Here is a 17595-nt window from a genome sequence, read left to right as displayed (position 1 = left end):
TCCGCCTATATATCTCCATATACCCTAAAACAATCGGAGAGCACAATAGATCGGGAGTTCCGCCGCCAGAAGCCCCCATAGCCACCGAAAGTCAATCTAGACCCGTTTCGGCACCCTGCCGGAGGGGGAATCCCTCTCCGTTGGCTATCTTCATCATCCCGGTGCTCTCCATGACGAGGAGAGGGTATGTACCAGTAGCTATGTGTTTGATCTCTCTCTCTCTCTCTCTCATGTTCTTGATTTGGCACAATCTTGATGTACCGCGAGCTTTGCTATTATAGTTGGATCTTATGTTTCTCCTCCCCCTCTACTCTCTTGTAATGAATTGAGTTTCCCCTTTGAAGTTATCTTATCGGATTGAGTCTTTAAAGATTTGAGAACACTTGATGTATGTCTTGCCGTGTGTATCTGTGGTGACAATGGGATACCACGTGATTCACTTGATGTATGTTTTGGTGATCAACTTGCGGGTTCCGCCCATGAACCTATGCATAGGGGTTGGCACACGTTTTCGTCGTGATTCTCCGGTAGAAACTTTGGGGCACTCTTTGAGGTTCTATGTGTTGGTTGAATAGATGAATCTGAGATTGTGTGATGCATATCGTATAATCATACCCACGGATACTTGAGGTGACATTGGAGTATCTAGGTGACATTAGGGTTTTGGTTGATTTGTGTCTTAAGGTGTTATTCTAGTACGAACTCTAGGGCTATTTGTGACACTTATAGGAATAGCCCAACGGATTGATTGGAAAGAATAACTTTGAGGTGGTTTCGTACCCTACCATAATCTCTTCGTTCGTTCTCCGCTATTAGTGACTTTGGAGTGACTCTTTGTTGCATGTTGAGGGATATTTATGTGATCCAATTATGTTATTATTGTTGAGGGAACTTGCACTAGCGAAAGTATGAACCCTAGGCCTTGTTTCAACGCATTGCAATACCGTTTACGCTCACTTTTATCATTAGTTACCTTGCTGTTTTTATATTTTCAGATTACAAAAACCTTTATCTATTATCCATATACCACTTGTTTCACCATCTCTTCGCCGAACTAGTGCACCTATACAATTTACCATTGTATTGGGTGTGTTGGGGACACAAGAGACTCTTTGTAATTTGGTTGCAGGGTTGCTTGAGAGAGACCATCTTCATCCTACGCCTCCTACGGATTGATAAACCTTAGGTCATCCACTTGAGGGAAATTTGCTACTGTCCTACAAACCTCTGCACTTGGAGGCCCAACAACGTCTACAAGAAGAAGGTTGTGTAGTAGACATCAGAAACCTATGGCCCCGGGGTCTATCTTCCATCATATTAATCTTCCAATACTTAGTTATTTCCTTTGCCTTTTATTTTACTTTGCATCTTTATCATAAAAATACCAAAAATATTATCTTATCAAATCTATCAGATCTCACTCTCATAAGTGACCGTGTAGGGATTGACAACCCCTTATCGCGTTGGTTGCAAGGATTTATTTCTTTGTGTAGGTGTGAGGGACTCGTGCGTGGCCTCCTACTGGATTGATACCTTGGTTCTCAAAAATTGAGGGAAATACTTACGCTACTTTGCTGCATCGCCTTTTCCTCTTCAAGGGAAAACCAACGCAAGTGCTCAAGAGGTAGCAGACCCACACTTAGATTTTCACGCCGCCATAGCCCCCATGCCCAGGGTTATCCGGGACAACCTGGCGTACTGGGCGGCCGATCATGTGGACGCTCTGGTCACAGAGTTCGCCCCCGAGGACGACGTGGCGATGATTGTGGTGGATGAAGATGGCGTGGACAACGATGTTGAAGACGACGTCAGTGGCAGCACAGGTAGCGCGGATGAAGGCGGCCAGGACGGTACTGGAGGTAGCACGTCCAGTTAGGCCTACATTCCTTCGCTTTGATCTATACGCAAAAACTCGTACACGGCCCCGCACGCCATGAGAGCATTTTGGAGGGGGAGCCCCTTGTAATGTATAAACCAATGTCCCGTCTTTTTAAAGTAGGACTTGAAATGTGCTATCGCGAGCTTGTGAGCCCACAAGCAGGGTTGTTGATGAGACTTATCTTGATTTTAGTAGGCCTTGAGCGGGTCCTGTGGTCACAGAGGTGCCTTCCTTCTGAGGCGAGCTCTTTGGGGCTCGCGCAGTTTTAGGTCTCCCGAGGGGCCTGCTAGCTCGCCCAAGAGGGCCTCACGAGGAACGGATGCCAGACTATGACAGGGTATGCGCGTGGCGATCCTGCGGTCAATGCATCCTTGGCCTGGGGTTATCTGGGACAACCCGAGCGTGCTTGGCGCGCCATACCACGCCCAGCCCCCGCTCGCGAGGCGCTCGCAGGGGGAAGCAGGTGTGAGCCCCTCAGAAAAACATGCAACCGGAAAGCGAGAAACCGACACAAATCAAGAGAAAATTCCCCCCGTTTTTTATAAACACGAAGAACTTCAAATCTCAGTCCAAAAAGCGGCGAATCAAGTTACAGAAGAAGGTACGAAAGCAAACAGCCGTGTCTGGCACCTAGCTAATCTTCTTGTCTTCTCACCAGCGCGGAGCTAAGTGCTTTCACTGGATGTGAGCAAAGTCATTGGGGGACAGTGTCGACGGCCAGCGCAGAGCATGGTGCTTCCATTTGGACATGGGCGGGAGCCCCGTGAGGCCCGACGGCGACACTCAGGAGACTCCGGGGCGTGTACAGCCCCACTGATTATTACGTGAGAGTGTCATGAGCGGAGACCATCACAAGCGTTAGCCTTGCTTCATGTCACCTGACGAGGGCCCCGCCCTGCGCCTCCCCGACCAATGTTGGGGTGTCCGAAAACCAGGATGAGACCAAGGGGCAAGGGGGACACTGGCGGCGCCCTCGGCGACCACGGGCCCTCTGCCAAGGGGAAGGGCTCGTCGGCGCCTTCCCCGGCATAGTTCCTACCTCCGTGTTGCACCTTGCTCCATGCGGCACGGGGGAGGCCTTGGCTCTGGGCCCCTCCCGCGCAGCCCCCAATGTGCCTTCCCTGCCGGGGGCAGAGCCACTGCCCTGGGGTCTCTGGCCGCTGCTGTTGCCTGGTTCACTTGCGGTCCATGGTTAGCATAAGCATGCTCCTAAGATACTGGTTGTACCCAACGATTATTGTCGTTGAAGGGGTCGACGATTCTTCCTGGCGCCTCGTGGAAAGCCTCAGCCCGTTGCGTCCCTTCTGCCCAGCCTGGCTCGGGGGACAAGTCGAGGCCTTCCCCTGGCGTGTACTCCAGGTCCATCATGCAAGGCACGTAGGCGTCTGGGGTTGCTGTGTCGGGGCCATCGCTTGGGTGTCCTACGCCATGGGCCACCGGGCCCGGCGCCTGGCCCTAATGTCCATGGGGTGACATCCCGCCGCAGCCCCGCAGGGGACCGCCGGAGCTTGTCTCGCCTGGAGGCAGTGCAGTTATGGTAGGACGAGCGGTGCCGCGGGCCATGTTGATGCTGTCGGGTCCCCCAAGCGCTCCGGAGGGCACGCAGGCACGCCGGGGTCCAACGCGCGCTCCTATCACAAACCTGCGGCGTGGGCAGGGTGCAGAAGGGTGCCGCGCCCCTACAGGCAGCGTCAAGCAGCTCGGCGACCTGCTCCAGCAGGGCGTCGCGACCGCCCTCCGCCAAGCTGCAGCACAGCAGCTCTCGCGCCACGATAAGGGCAACCCGCATGTTCGCATACTCCCGACAAGTGTGTGGTGTTGTCGCCATGACGTAGCCCGAAGATCGTGTGGTGGCGCGTGTACGCCGCGGTGCGAGGGCGGACGGTGCCGGCGCACGCCGCCCGCATCCGGCGGTGTTGGGCGGTGTGCGGGGCGCCTGGAGCGCGGAGTGGTGGTCTTCTTGGGCGGACGGCACTGCCTGAACGGTCCAAGCAGCCCAGTGCTCGACATGAGCCCTCGGATCATCGGCCATCAGAGCTGTGGGGCGATGGCGGGCCGACTGGAAGAAGAGAAGTTCCGACGCACACTTACCTGGCGTGCCAAATGTCGGATTCGGGGTTCCGCAGACCCTTGAGAGGTTCGAACACTGGGGTGCGTGCGAAGAACTCGTCCCCCGCAACCTGCCTGCTCACTAATCCCATGGCCTAGCTTGACGAACCCAACGAACAAGAGACTTAGCAGTTTACCCAGGTTCGGGCCACCTTGCAGTGTAAAACCTTACTCCTGCTTTGTGGTGGATTGGCCTTGAGGGGCTGAGGATGAATTAGTATAGTGGAGAACAACCTCCGGAGGAGAGGTGTTCTTGAGCTCAATGAGCTAGTGGGTGTGAGGGAGGTCTGAATGATCCGTCCCCCTCTATGGTGGCGGCTAAGTCCTATTTATTGTGGCCTTGGTCCTCTTCCTAAATGAAAGGTGGGAAGGGATCCCACAATGACCAAATTCAAAGGGAGACAACTAGTACATGCTATCCTGACAAAAGTAGTCTTCGCCTGCAAAAGCTCTTGGTCGTGACGCCGCGGTGGGCTCCGCGGCGACCTTCGTCCTGCCGTCCTAGCGGTCTTGGTCTTGTTGCACTGGAATGGAAACCTTTGCTTGATGCCTAGGGACTCCGCGCCTGCGCTTGCCTCCTTAGCACCAAAGAGGAAACGGGTACACTTTGCCCACTAACGCCCGCCTGGCCTTGGTCGTCATGTCTCACGTCATATGAACCTCGCGAGGTGCACCTTGCATTGATATCTCCACTCCTCGGGAGCCAGCCTGGTGAAGCTGCCTCCCAGGGGGGTCTTGGTGTCGTTCGCCTCGCGAGGCTTGGTGAGGGAGTCCTGGATTAGGGGGTGTCCGGATGGCCGGACTATACCTTCAGCCGGATTCCTGGACTATGAAGATACAAGATTGAAGACTTCGTTCCGTGTCCGGAAGGGACTTTCCTTGGCGTGGAAGGCAAGCTTGGCGATACGGATATGTAGATCTCCTACCATTGTAACCGACTTTGTGTAACCCTAACCCTCTCCGGTGTCTATATAAACCGGAGGGTTTTAGTCCGTAGGACAACATACAGAACAATCATACCATAGGCTAGCTTCTAGGGTTTAGCCTCTCCGATCTCGCGGTAGATCTACTCTTGTACTACCCATATCATCAATATTAATCAAGCAGGACGTAGGGTTTTACCTCCATCAAGGGGGCCCGAACCTGGGTAAAACTTCGTGTCCCTTGCCTCCTGTTACCATCCAGCCTAGACGCACATTTCGGGACCCCCTACCCGAGATCCGTCGGTTTTGACACCGACATTGGTGCTTTCATTGAGAGTTCCTCTGTGTCGTCGCCGTCAGGCTTGATGGCTCCTACTATCATCGATAGTGATGCGGTCCAGGGTGAAACTTGTCTCCCCGGACAGATCTCTGCCTTCGGCGGCTTTGCACTGCGGGCTAATTTGCTTGGCCATCTGGAGCAGATCGAAAGCTACGCCCCTGGCCGTCAGGTCAGGTTTGGAAGTTTAAACTACACGGCTGACATCCGCGGGGACTTGATCTTCGACGGAGTCGAGCCACTGCCGAGCACGCCGCACTGTCACGACGGGCATGATCTAGCTCTACCGCCGAACAGTGCCCTGGAGGCCGCACCCGCATCGGCTTCGACCCTTAATTCAGAGCCAACTGCGCCGATCGAGGATGGGTGGTTGGACGCCGCGTCGGGGGCTGCGATCCCAACGATGATCGAGCCGAACACCAGCCCCGCACTCCGCGAGACTCGTGACTCCAAGGAGCCGGACTCCTCCCTGGACTCCGAACCTTCCGCGCCCCTGCCGATCGAATCCGATTGGGCGTCGATCATGGAGTTTACCGCCGCGGACATCTTTCAGCACTCGCCCTTCGGTGATATTATGAAATCACTAAAGTCTCTCTCTTTGTCTAGAGAGCCCTGCCCGGATCATGGCCAGCAGGATTGGGATGCGGAAGACGAAGAAATTCGACGCCCACCGACCACCCACTTTGTAGCCACTGTCGACGATTTAACCGACATGCTCGACTTCGACTATGAAAACATCGACGGTATGCACGATGATGCGGGAGGCGAAGAAGAACCACCACCCACAGGGCGCTGGACGCCCACCTCATCATATGACGTATACATGGTGGACGCACCAAAAGATGACGACGAGGAGCGGAAGGACGCATCGAAGGCTTGTTCCCTCGAGAAGCAGTCAAAGCGGTGACGCAAGCGCCACCCCAAATCCCGCCTCGACAGAAATAACGATCACACAGACCCAACGCTGGAGCAGGGCGAACCACTGTCGGACAATGGCAATCCGGATAATCAAACCGAACAAACAAATTCTACCAAGGATAATAGTCCGGATGACATAACGCCGGACAGGCACCCGGAGCAGCAGAATGCCCGTAAAAGGCTTGTTGCCACCGCAAGGAGTCTTAAAAAGCAGAAGCAAAGGCTCAAGGCTGCGCAAGACACACTCCAAATCAGATGGAGTAAAATATTCAACATAGCAGCGAGGTACGGCGACAATCGCCCCTCCAAGAGCTACCCAAAGCAGAAGCTGCTACCTGAATTCGATGAGGAGGCCTCAGACCCCCCACAACCAAATATCAAAGCAGCCACCTGGCCGGATAGATGACCTATCTACCAACACAGAGCGGCATACAACGCCACTCACAATACAACACGCGACCCATGCGAGGGCTCGCACCCAAAGGACGGCGCAACAAGATCCATCTATGGACCACGCAAGCGCGCCCCAGCATACAATGCAACACAACAAACATCTGAACAACGCGGTACACCCAGCTACAAGGGTGCCGCACACCCCCTATGTTTCACCGATGAGGTGCTGGACCATGAATTTCTAGAGGGATTCAAACCCGTAAACATAGAGACATACAATGGAACAACAGACCCTGGGGTCTGGATTGAGGACTACATCCTTCATATCCATATGGCTCGAGGAGATGATCTCCACGCCATCAAGTACTTACCCCTCAAGCTCAAAGGGCCAGCTCGTCAGTGGCTTAAAGGCCTCCCCGAAAGCTCCATTGGAAGTTGGGAAGAGATCGAAGACGCCTTTCGGGCAAATTTTCAAGGGACTTATGTCCGACCTCTAGATGCGGACGATTTGAGTCATATAACTCAACAGCCCGGAGAGTCAGCCCGAAAGCTTTGGAACAGGTTTCTTACTAAAAAGAACCAGATTGTCGACTGTCCGGACGCCGAAGCCTTGGCAGCTTTTAAACATGGCATCCGTGACGAATGGCTCGCCAGACACCTCGGCCAAAATAAGCCGAGAACGATGGCCGCATTAACAAGCCTCATGACCCGCTTTTGCGCGGGTGAGGACAGCTGGCTAGCCAGATGCAGCACCAGCGACCCCAGTACATCTGAAGTTAGAGATGGAAACGGGAAGTCACGGTGCAACAGCAATAACAAACGCCGGAATAAAGAAGACAACACGAAGGGCACGGCAATAAACGTCGGATTCAAAAGCTCTCGGCCAGGTCAGCAAAAGCCGCCCTCTAAAGGCACCAGGGATGAACTGTCTGGTCTCAACAAAATTCTGGACCAAGTATGTCAGATCCATAGTACCCCTGGTAAACCTGCTAATCATACCCACAGAGAATGTTGGGTCTTCAAGCAGTCCGGCAAGCTCAACGCCGTACACAAGGGGGACGATACACCAAGTGAAGACGAGGACGAGCCTCCCAAGCAAGACACTGGGGAACAAAAGAAATTTCCACCAGAAGTCAAAACAGTAAACGTGTTACACGTGATCAAGGGAAAAAACAACACGGCACTCCCAGGAAAATATACCCAAGTGCCTGTCACCGCGAAGTCCTGCCACTGGTCGTCTCAACCGATCACTTTCGACCATCGCGATTACTCAGCAAGTATCTGACGCGCAGGATGGGCTGCCCTGGTATTAGACCCAGTAATTGGCAGATATCACTTCACACGAGTCTTGATGGATAGTGGTAGCAATCTAAACCTAATATATCAGGATACAATCCGTGGGATGGGGTTAGACCCAACAAAAATTTGCCATAGCAATACTACCTTTAAAGGAGTAACGCCAGGCCCAGGGGCTCGTTGTACGGGCTCTCTCCTACTACAAGTTATATTCGGCTCCCTCGATAACTTCCTCGCGAGCATTTAACCTTCCACATCGCTCCGTTCCAAAGTGGCTATCAAGCACTGATCGGACGCGAAGCTTTCGCTCGCTTTAATGCAATACCACACTACGCCTCCCTCACACTCAAGATGCCCGGTCCACGTGGCATCATTTTAGTGAACGGAAATATCAAGCGATCTCTGCACGCCGAAGAGAGTGCGGCTGCCTTGGCAGCCGCACACTAAAGGCGCCCGGACCAGCGAAAGCAACCAATAGGTCATCAAGACCTCAGACACAACTAATCAAGTCCGGCGCCGCTATTTATACCGAATAAATGGTCACACCCCTATTTGTCAATACAAGGGGCTCAACGCGCACAGACAAGTGACAATTTTTTCTCATCTTGAATTATACATGGTTTCTTTAAAAACTATCTTTTTGCACGACAACTTTTTCACCTAAATTCCTCTCTTTTACAGACGATCATCGTGCTACACCCGTCCAGGATACGGCACAATGGAGACACAGGCGCAGACGTGCAGCAGGGACCCGCTCCAAGGATTCTTTTTAGATTAATACCCTGCGTAAACCTTTTTTACTGTCTCTTGTTGATACGTATCCACCGTTGAGAAGGATGCTGACGTCTTGGCATGTGGCCACGCCAGAACAATGCACGTACCCGGACACAAGGGGCTTCTTACAAAGGCCATTATTTAGGCCCGGTTTATACCACAAAGACCGAATACCTTAGGGAGTGTTCGGCATCGCGAGTTTGGCCCTATATGCATCAGCTCCGAATCATTGTCTTTGGTCAAATGTTGGGTTTGCCCGGCTCCTGTGTTTTGGTGCCTTACGTTCTGCTTTACCGGCTAAGGTAGCACCAGGAGAACTACTGCGATTGTGCCCTGGTTCATCCGGACGAGCACCTCAGTAGAGACAGCTGAAAACTAACTGTCATGATATAGCGTGAGACTAGTCAACCACTCGATGACCTGTTGGAATGTTAGAATTCCTCTGCCTTAACGAAGGACCGTTTTTCGGCCAGGCATGTACGCACCCCGGGATCGGGAGAGTGCGGAGCCACCAGGGGCTATCTAGTAGCCCCACTGTCAAACTCCTATGGCTAAGTGAAAGTGCTAAAGCATTATAGTCCGGTTGCCTCGCTTGCTCCGCTATCACCTCCTTAATAGGACCAAGATGTTGGGTTAAGTGTGAACGCATGTTTTTTGCGAGCACCTCCGCATTATATGCGTGGGGGTTGAAGCCGACGGCTGCAATCTTTCAGGTTATACACATGTATACATAAACGACCGCCCAGGAGGCATCATATTACTTTCAGGCAAAAGTATAAAAATAGCCTTATAAAAATTTATAAAAGCATTTCGCTTACAATGAGATTACATATCACTCAAACATAATATTTTTTGAGCATTGGGTCTCTATCAAACGAGCACCCTCAAGAACTTCTTCAAAGTAGTGCTTAGCAGCCATTCGGCCTATGGCCGAATCCCGCGCTGCAACAGTGGTAGCATCCATCTCCGCCCAGTATGCTTTAACACGGGCAAAGGCCATCCGTGAGCCCTCTATGCACGCCGACCTCTTCATCACATTAATGCGCGGCACCATGTCAAGGAACTGCTGCACCAAGCTGAAATAGTTGTTCGGTTTTGGCCTTTCCGGCCATAGCTGATCCACAACAGACCTCATGGTGAGTCCGGACAACCTATTCAGTTCGGCCCATTCGGCTAATTGGTCAGTCAATGAAAGCGGACGCTCGGGAGAATGGAATTGTGTCCAAAACAGCTGATCCACTTCACGGTCCGTCTGACCCTGGAAGTACTTGGCCGCATCGGCAGCGCTCGCCGCCAAATCCATATACACATCCTCCGAACTCCACAGCCGATCCAGAGGGGCATACCGTGGATCTCTGAACTTCCTCCGCAACATAAAGGATTTCCCATCTACAATATCCCCAGCTTCCCGCAGCTCCTCCTTCTCCGCCCTCATAGCAGAGCGGATGTCTTTTCTCATCGCAGCAGCCTTCTCAAGGTCTGATGCCTTCGCTAGGTTTTCCTTTTCAAGAACCCGGCAACTGTCGGCGGCGGCTTTTAATTCTATGGCCATCTTGGCCATCTTATCTCGGCTCTCGCCATGCGCGGCCATCTCGGCTTTCAACTCTTCGGCCGCCTTCAAAGCAGCTGCATTACCAAACCTCGCTTGTTCCTTGGCTCGGGCAAGTTCTGCCCGCAAGGCTTCAACAGTGGCAGCTCCATCTGCAGTCACAACATATTAAAGATACTGGCATCATGCTGCTCTTACTATGTGGCATTTACCAGATAATGACACTTACCATGTGCCTCGTCAAGCCTTTTGTTAACAAGCTCGATGTCGGCGTCTGCCGCATCCAACTGCCGTTTTAAATGGGCAAACTCGCTAGTCCGGCTAGCCACCGGATCTTCCATCACCTGCACATAGAGGCAGTATGGTTATTACCTGGGAATATGATCCTCTGTTCGTCGTCATTCCCGACGACAACCAGAATCTCAGGGGCTACTATCTACACAGGGCACACCTAGCATGTGCAGGACTATCATACATTATTTTACGTACCTCAAAGCCTATCAGTAGACTCATAAAAGCTTCATGCAATCCGCTTTCGGAGGACGAGATTCTCTCCATCACCGTATTCATCAGCATACGATGTTCATCTGAGATGGCCGCTCGCCCCACCTGAAGGAAATATGCCCTAGAAGCAATAATAAAGTTATTATTTATTTCCTTATATCATGATAAATGTTTATTATTCATGCTAGAATTGTATTAACCGGAAACATAATACATGTGTGAATACATAGACAAACAGAGTGTCACTAGTATGCCTCTACTTGACTAGCTCGTTAATCAAAGATGGTTATGTTTCCTAACCATGAACAAAGAGTTGTTATTTGATTAACGGGATCACATCATTAGGTGAATGATCTGATTGACATGACCCATTCCATTAGCTTAGCACCCGATCGTTTAGTATGTTGCTATTGTTTTCTTCATGACTTATACATGTTCCTATGACTATGAGATTATGCAACTCCTGTTTGCCAGAGGAACACTTTGTGTGCTACCAAACGTCACAACGTAAATGGGTGATTATAAAGGTACTCTACAGGTGTCTCCAAAGGTACATGTTGGGTTGGTGTATTTCGAGATTAGGATTTGTCACTCCGATTGTCGGAGAGGTATCTCTGGGCCCTCTCGGTAATACACATCACATAAGCCTTGCAAGCATTGCAACTAATGAGTTAGTTGCGAGATGATGTATTACGGAACGAGTAAAGAGACTTGCCAGTAACGAGATTGAACTAGGTATTGAGATACCGACGATCGAATCTCGGGCAAGTAACATACCGATGACAAAGGGAACAACGTATGTTGTTATGCGATCTGACCGATAAAGATCTTCGTAGAATATGTAGGAGCCAATATGAGCATCCAGGTTCCGCTATTGGTTATTGACCGGAGACGTGTCTCGGTCATGTCTACATTGTTCTCGAACCCGTAGGGTCCGCACGCTTAAGGTTTCGATGACGGTTATATTATGAGTTTATGAGTTTTGATGTACCGAAGTTAGTTCAGAGTCCCGGATGTGATCACGGACATGATGAGGAGTCTCGAAATGGTCGAGACATAAAGATTGATATATTGGACGGCTATATTCGGACACCGGAAGTGTTCCGGGGAAGTTTCGGATAAAACCGGAGCACCGGGGGGTTACCGGAACCCCCCCCCCGGGGGGGGGGGGTTAATGGGCCTCATGGGCCTAAAGTGGAGAAGAGGAGGGGCTGCCAAGGCAGGCCACGCGCCCCCTCTCCCCCTAGTCCGAATTGGACAAGGAGGGAGGGGCGGCGCCCCCTCTCCTCTCTTCCTTCCTTCCCCCTCTCCTACTTGGACAAGGAAAGGGAGGGGAGTCCTACTCCCGGTAGGAGTAGGACTCCTCCTGCGCGCCTCCTACTAGGGCCGGCCGCACCCCCCCTTGGATCCTTTATATACGGAGGCAAGAGGCACCCCTTAGACACAAGTTGATCCACGTGATCATATTCTTAGCCGTGTGCGGTGCCCCCTTCCACCATAGTCCTCGATAATATTGTAGCAGTGCTTAGGCGAAGCCCTGCGACGGTAGTACATCAAGATCGTCACCACGCCGTCGTGCTGACGGAACTCTTCCCCGACACTTTGCTGGATCGGAGTCCGGGGATCGTCATCGAGCTGAACGTGTGCTAGAACTCGGAGGTGCCGTAGTTTCGGTGCTTGATCGGTCGGGCCGTGGAGACGTACGACTACATCAACCAAGTTAACGCTTCCGTTGTCGATCTACAAGGGTACGTAGATCACACTCTCCCCCTCTCATTGCTATGCATCACCATGATCTTGCGTGTGCGTAGGAATTTTTTTGAAATTACTACGAAACCCAACACCACCAACTCCCTCAGAACATCCGATCGCACACTAGATGGTGCCGGACTCTTTTGTCTGCTCTCTTCGGGAGCCGGACACAGGGAGCTTCGGGGGTCAATGGGATTATCTTCTGGCCTCACCGGACTCGGAGAGGCCCTCCGCGACGACACTTCGGGGTCGCCCGCTTCCGGAGCGGAGGAGTCCGGAGGAGGCGTTTCACTCTCCATCATCTCTGGAAGAAGATCCCCCGAAGACGAGCTCATTTGGGAGGGGCTAAGGCCCGAACTGCAAAGATATATGCGGTGGTTATTTTCTCAGAAGAAAAAGATGGCATACCTGTACTATTAAAGTATTTCGGGTCACTTATGACTCGCTGGATAATTGATCCCCCCGCGGACTTTGTGCGGCAAAAGCACCCCCCAAGGTAGGACCCTCTGTGGGAGACTTCTTCTCCCGTTTGGAAGCTTCGGCTTCCGAATCCCCGGGCGCAGTCCTTTTCCTCCTTCGGTCGTCTTCCTTCACGGAGACGCTCGCTCCCTCGGTTAGAATGGGCAGCGTTGGGGGCCCGCGTCCGCCCGTATTATCCTCCCCAGTATCTTCCTTCAAGGGCTCCGGGCAAGGTGTGACCTAGAGCATCTTTTCCAATACCGGATTGTCCAAACCCTCAGGGAGGGGGGCCGAACACCGAATCAACTTCGCCTTTGTTAGCCAGTCCTGGTCAAAAAGCGAACTCTCAGAAATAACTTCATAACAAATGAGAGATAGTATGTTTGGCCGGAAGATGCCTTACCTGTTCAGCGGCACGGTTACTGCTCAGGCCCACGTCCTCGGTGATTTCCAGACACTCTACCTGAGGTCCGAAGAATGACTTGTACATCTCCTCGTGCGTCAGGCCAAGGAAATTTTGAATGCAACGTAGTCCCTCGGGATTGAACTCCCACAAGCGAAGGGGCCGGCATTTGCAAGGCTGGACTTGACGAACCAGCATAACTTGTATTACCGCAACCAAACTAAAATCTCCATTGAAGAGATCTTGAATGCGGCTTTGCAGTATAGGCACGTCCTTGGCTGGACCCCAGCTCAGACCTCTGCTGATCCATGACATCAGTTGTGGTGGAGGGCCCGAGCGGAAAACAGGGGCGGCCGCCCACTTGGCACTTCTAGGAGCTGTGATGTAGAACCACTCCTGTTGCCACAATTCAGACACCTCTGGAATGGAACCTTTGGGCCATGGAGCTCCCATCATCTTTCATATTGAGGCACCTCCGCACGCTGCATGTTGCCCCTCGATCATCTTCGGCTTTACTTCAAAGGTCTTGAGCCATAGGCCAAAGTGAGGGGTAACCCGGAGGAAGGCCTCACACACGATAATAAATGTTGTGATATGAAGAAAGGAGTCCAAAGCTAGATCATGGAAATCTAGCCCGTAATAAAACATCAAACCCCTGACGAAAGGATCCAGAGCAAGGCCTAGACCTTGGAGGAAGTGGGGGGCGAACACGACGTTCTCGTTGGGTTCGGGGGAGGGGACGGCCTGCCCTCGGGCAGGCAGCCGATGCGAAACCTCGACGGTCAGATATCTGGCCTCCCTCAACTTTTTGATGTCTTCTTTCGTGACGGAGGAAGGCATCCATCGGCCTTGAAGGCTAGATTCGGACATGATTGAAGGTTCGGAGCACCTGACCTGAACTTTGGGTGTTTGAGCTTGAGGTGGGGGAAGGATTCGATTGAGAACGGGAGGGAAAAAATAAAGGCCTTGTCCCTTTATAAAGAGGGTGAATATCAAGCGTCCTCTCCATGGCCGTTTGGACTTGCCTATAGTCTAGGAGTCCTAGAAGCGGTTGGGTTACCCACGCCCGTATCGATGAGAATCCCGGAATAAGGGGACACGATCTCTGCTTTAACAAGACGTGCCAAGGAAACCGCCTCGCATGACATGCTGAGGTGGGATAATAAAACGATTCGAATAAAGGCCTGGCCGTGGTGTTGTCATGCTACGGAATACGTCAGCAGATTAGATTGGTGTGAACATTATTCTCTCTATGGCAATATGTGGAAATTTATTTTGCAGAGCCGGACACTATTCTTTGTGTTCAAAATCTTCTATGAAGTACTTGGAGGAGGAACCCGCCTTGCAATGCCGAAGACAAACTGCGCGCCGGACTCGTCGTCATTGAAGCCTGGTTCAGGGGCTACTGAGGGAGTCCTGGATTAGGGGGTGTCCGGATGGCCGGACTATACCTTCAGCCGGATTCCTGGACTATGAAGATACAAGATTGAAGACTTCGTCCCGTGTCCGGAAGGGACTTTCCTTGGCGTGGAAGGCAAGCTTGGCGATACGGATATGTAGATCTCCTACCATTGTAACCGACTTTGTGTAACCCTAACCCTCTCCGGTGTCTATATAAACCGGAGGGTTTTAGTCCGTAGGACAACATACAGAACAATCATACCATAGGCTAGCTTCTAGGGTTTAGCCTCTCCGATCTCGCGGTAGATCTACTCTTGTACTACCCATATCATCAATATTAATCAAGCAGGACGTAGGGTTTTACCTCCATCAAGAGGGCCCGAACCTGGGTAAAACTTCGTGTCCCTTGCCTCCTGTTACCATCCAGCCTAGACGCACAGTTCGGGACCCCCTACCCAAGATCCGCCGGTTTTGACACCGACACTTGGCCCCTCGTGAGGGTCTTGGGTTGTCGATGTTGAAGTTGGGTCGTACTGGGCTGCTGACAGAGCCACGCCGTGGGCCGCAGGCAGGCGAGTCTGGGTACCCCCGTTCCCAGAATGCCGACAGGGTGTTAACCCGGTCGGCCCATTCTCCCCGGGTTGGGCCGGTAATCGCGACAGGATAACTTACTCTGCCGCGATTTGGGGGAAGCGATAACTGCTCGACCTATCGTGGGGTGAGTCATTTCGATAAAGTTGTCAGACTAAGTGGGATTATCCACACCGACATGGTTGGCCTTCGAGGCTAAGTTATCCGACCTCTTCGGGAAGATAGTACAAGTTCGGCTGAGCCTCGGCTGGCATTGCTCATTTGAAGGGGTGATCCAAGGATTATAAGGTGGAACTCATCTGTCGAGCCAAGGACTCCGGATCCGAGGTTATTATTATCGGGAAAGAAATTGTTGACATAGAAGACCAGTTCGTGGGCTATTGACGGTGTCCTGGATAAGAGGGTACTAACCCAGTCAGCCCATTCTCCCCGGGTTGGGCTCATGGGCCCTCATTTGTGGTCAAGATGGACTCCTGAGGCCCTACGCAGGAGGCGTGATCAAGACTACCTCCACCGAAGACTTGACGTATACTCAAAGATCCCTCCTGCCGCCTTGCTCCTAGATGCTAGCCTTGTAACCCTAGATACCCTCCCTGGCGTGTATATAAGCCAGAGGTTTTAGCCCGTAGAGGGGACATCAACGCAAAATCATTCACCTAGCCTTAGAGTTAGACCACACATTACGATCTTGAGGTAGATAAACTCTATACTTGATACAACTTCATAAATATAAAAAAGAGCAGGACTTAGGGTTTTACCTCCATCGAGAGGTCCCAAACCTGGGTTACCTCCATCGAGAGGTCCCGAACCTGGGTAAACATCGTCTCCTCCGTTCATGTTACCCTCAATCCGAGATCCACAGCTCGGGACCCCTACCCCGAGATCTGTCAGTTTTGACATCGGCAGGCCCCCTTCAAGATGTTTATGAAAATTTAATGAGCGAAGGCGAGCAGGAGACGCCTTGCGTCGGAGGCGTTGTGTGCCACCGCAATGGCAAACACACTACACGACCAAGCTAATATAGCAAGCTACATGACTGTGCCGCTGGTCTAAGTCAGCAAGCTGATACACCTCATGCCACCCGGTGTACATTTGAAAAATTGTGGAATAGTTTCGCAACTCACGCCACCCGGAACACCACAGTGCAATGGTGTTTCTGAACGTCGTAATCGTACTTTACTAGATATGGTGCGATCTATGATGTCTCTTACTGATTTACCGCTATCGTTTTAGGGTTATGCTTTAGAGACGGCCGCATTCACGTTAAATAGGGCACCATCAAAATCCGTTGAGACGACACCTTATGAACTGTGGTTTGGCAAGAAACCAAAGTTGTCGTTTCTTAAAGTATGGGGCTGCGATGCTTATGTGAAAAAGCTTCAACCTGATAAGCTCGAACCCAAATTGGAGAAATGTGTCTTCATAGGATACCCAAAGGAGACTGTTGGGTACACCTTCTATCACAGATCTGAAGGCAAGACATTCGTTGCTAAGAATGGATCCTTTCTAGAGAAGGAGTTTCTCTCGAAAGAAGTGAGTGGGAGGAAAGTAGAACTTGACGAGGTAACTGTACCTGCTCCCTTATTGGAAAGTAGTACATCACAGAAAATTGTTTCTGCAACACCTATACCAATTAGTGAGGAAGCTAATGATGATGATCATGAAACTTCAGGACAAGATACTACTGAACCTCGTAGATCAACCAGAGCGAGATCCACACCAGAGTGGTACGGTAATCCTGTTCTGGAAATCATGCTGCTAGATCATGATGAACCTACGAACTATGAAGAAGCGATGGTGAGCCCAGATTCCGCAAAGTGGCTTGAAGCCATGAAATCTGAGATGGGATCCATGTATGAGAACAAAGTATGGACTTTGGTTGACTTGCCCGATGATCGGCAAGCAATTGAGAATAAATGGATCTTCAAGAAGAAGACTGACACTGATGGTAATGTTACTATCTACAAAGCTCGACTTGTCGCAAAAGGTTTTCGACAAGTTCAAGGGGTTGACTACGATGAGACCTTCTCACCCGTAGCGATGCTTAAGTCTGTCCGAATCATGTTAGCAATTGCCGCATTTTATGATTATGAAATTTGGCAGATGGATGTCAAAACTGCATTCCTGAATGGATTTCTGGAAGAAGAGTTGTATATGATGCAACCAGAAGGTTTTGTCGATCCAAAGGGAGCTAACAAAGTGTGCAAGCTCCAGCGATCCATTTATGGACTGGTGCAAGCCTCTGGTACTATACGCTTGTGCCTATAATAGAGGCTTCATTCAAATCTGTGCGCTTGGACGGTCGAC

The sequence above is a fragment of the Triticum dicoccoides genome, chromosome 4A (assembly GCF_002162155.2).
Source record: "Triticum dicoccoides isolate Atlit2015 ecotype Zavitan chromosome 4A, WEW_v2.0, whole genome shotgun sequence".
NCBI lineage: Eukaryota > Viridiplantae > Streptophyta > Magnoliopsida > Poales > Poaceae > Triticum > Triticum dicoccoides.
This window is presented reverse-complemented; position numbering follows the sequence as displayed.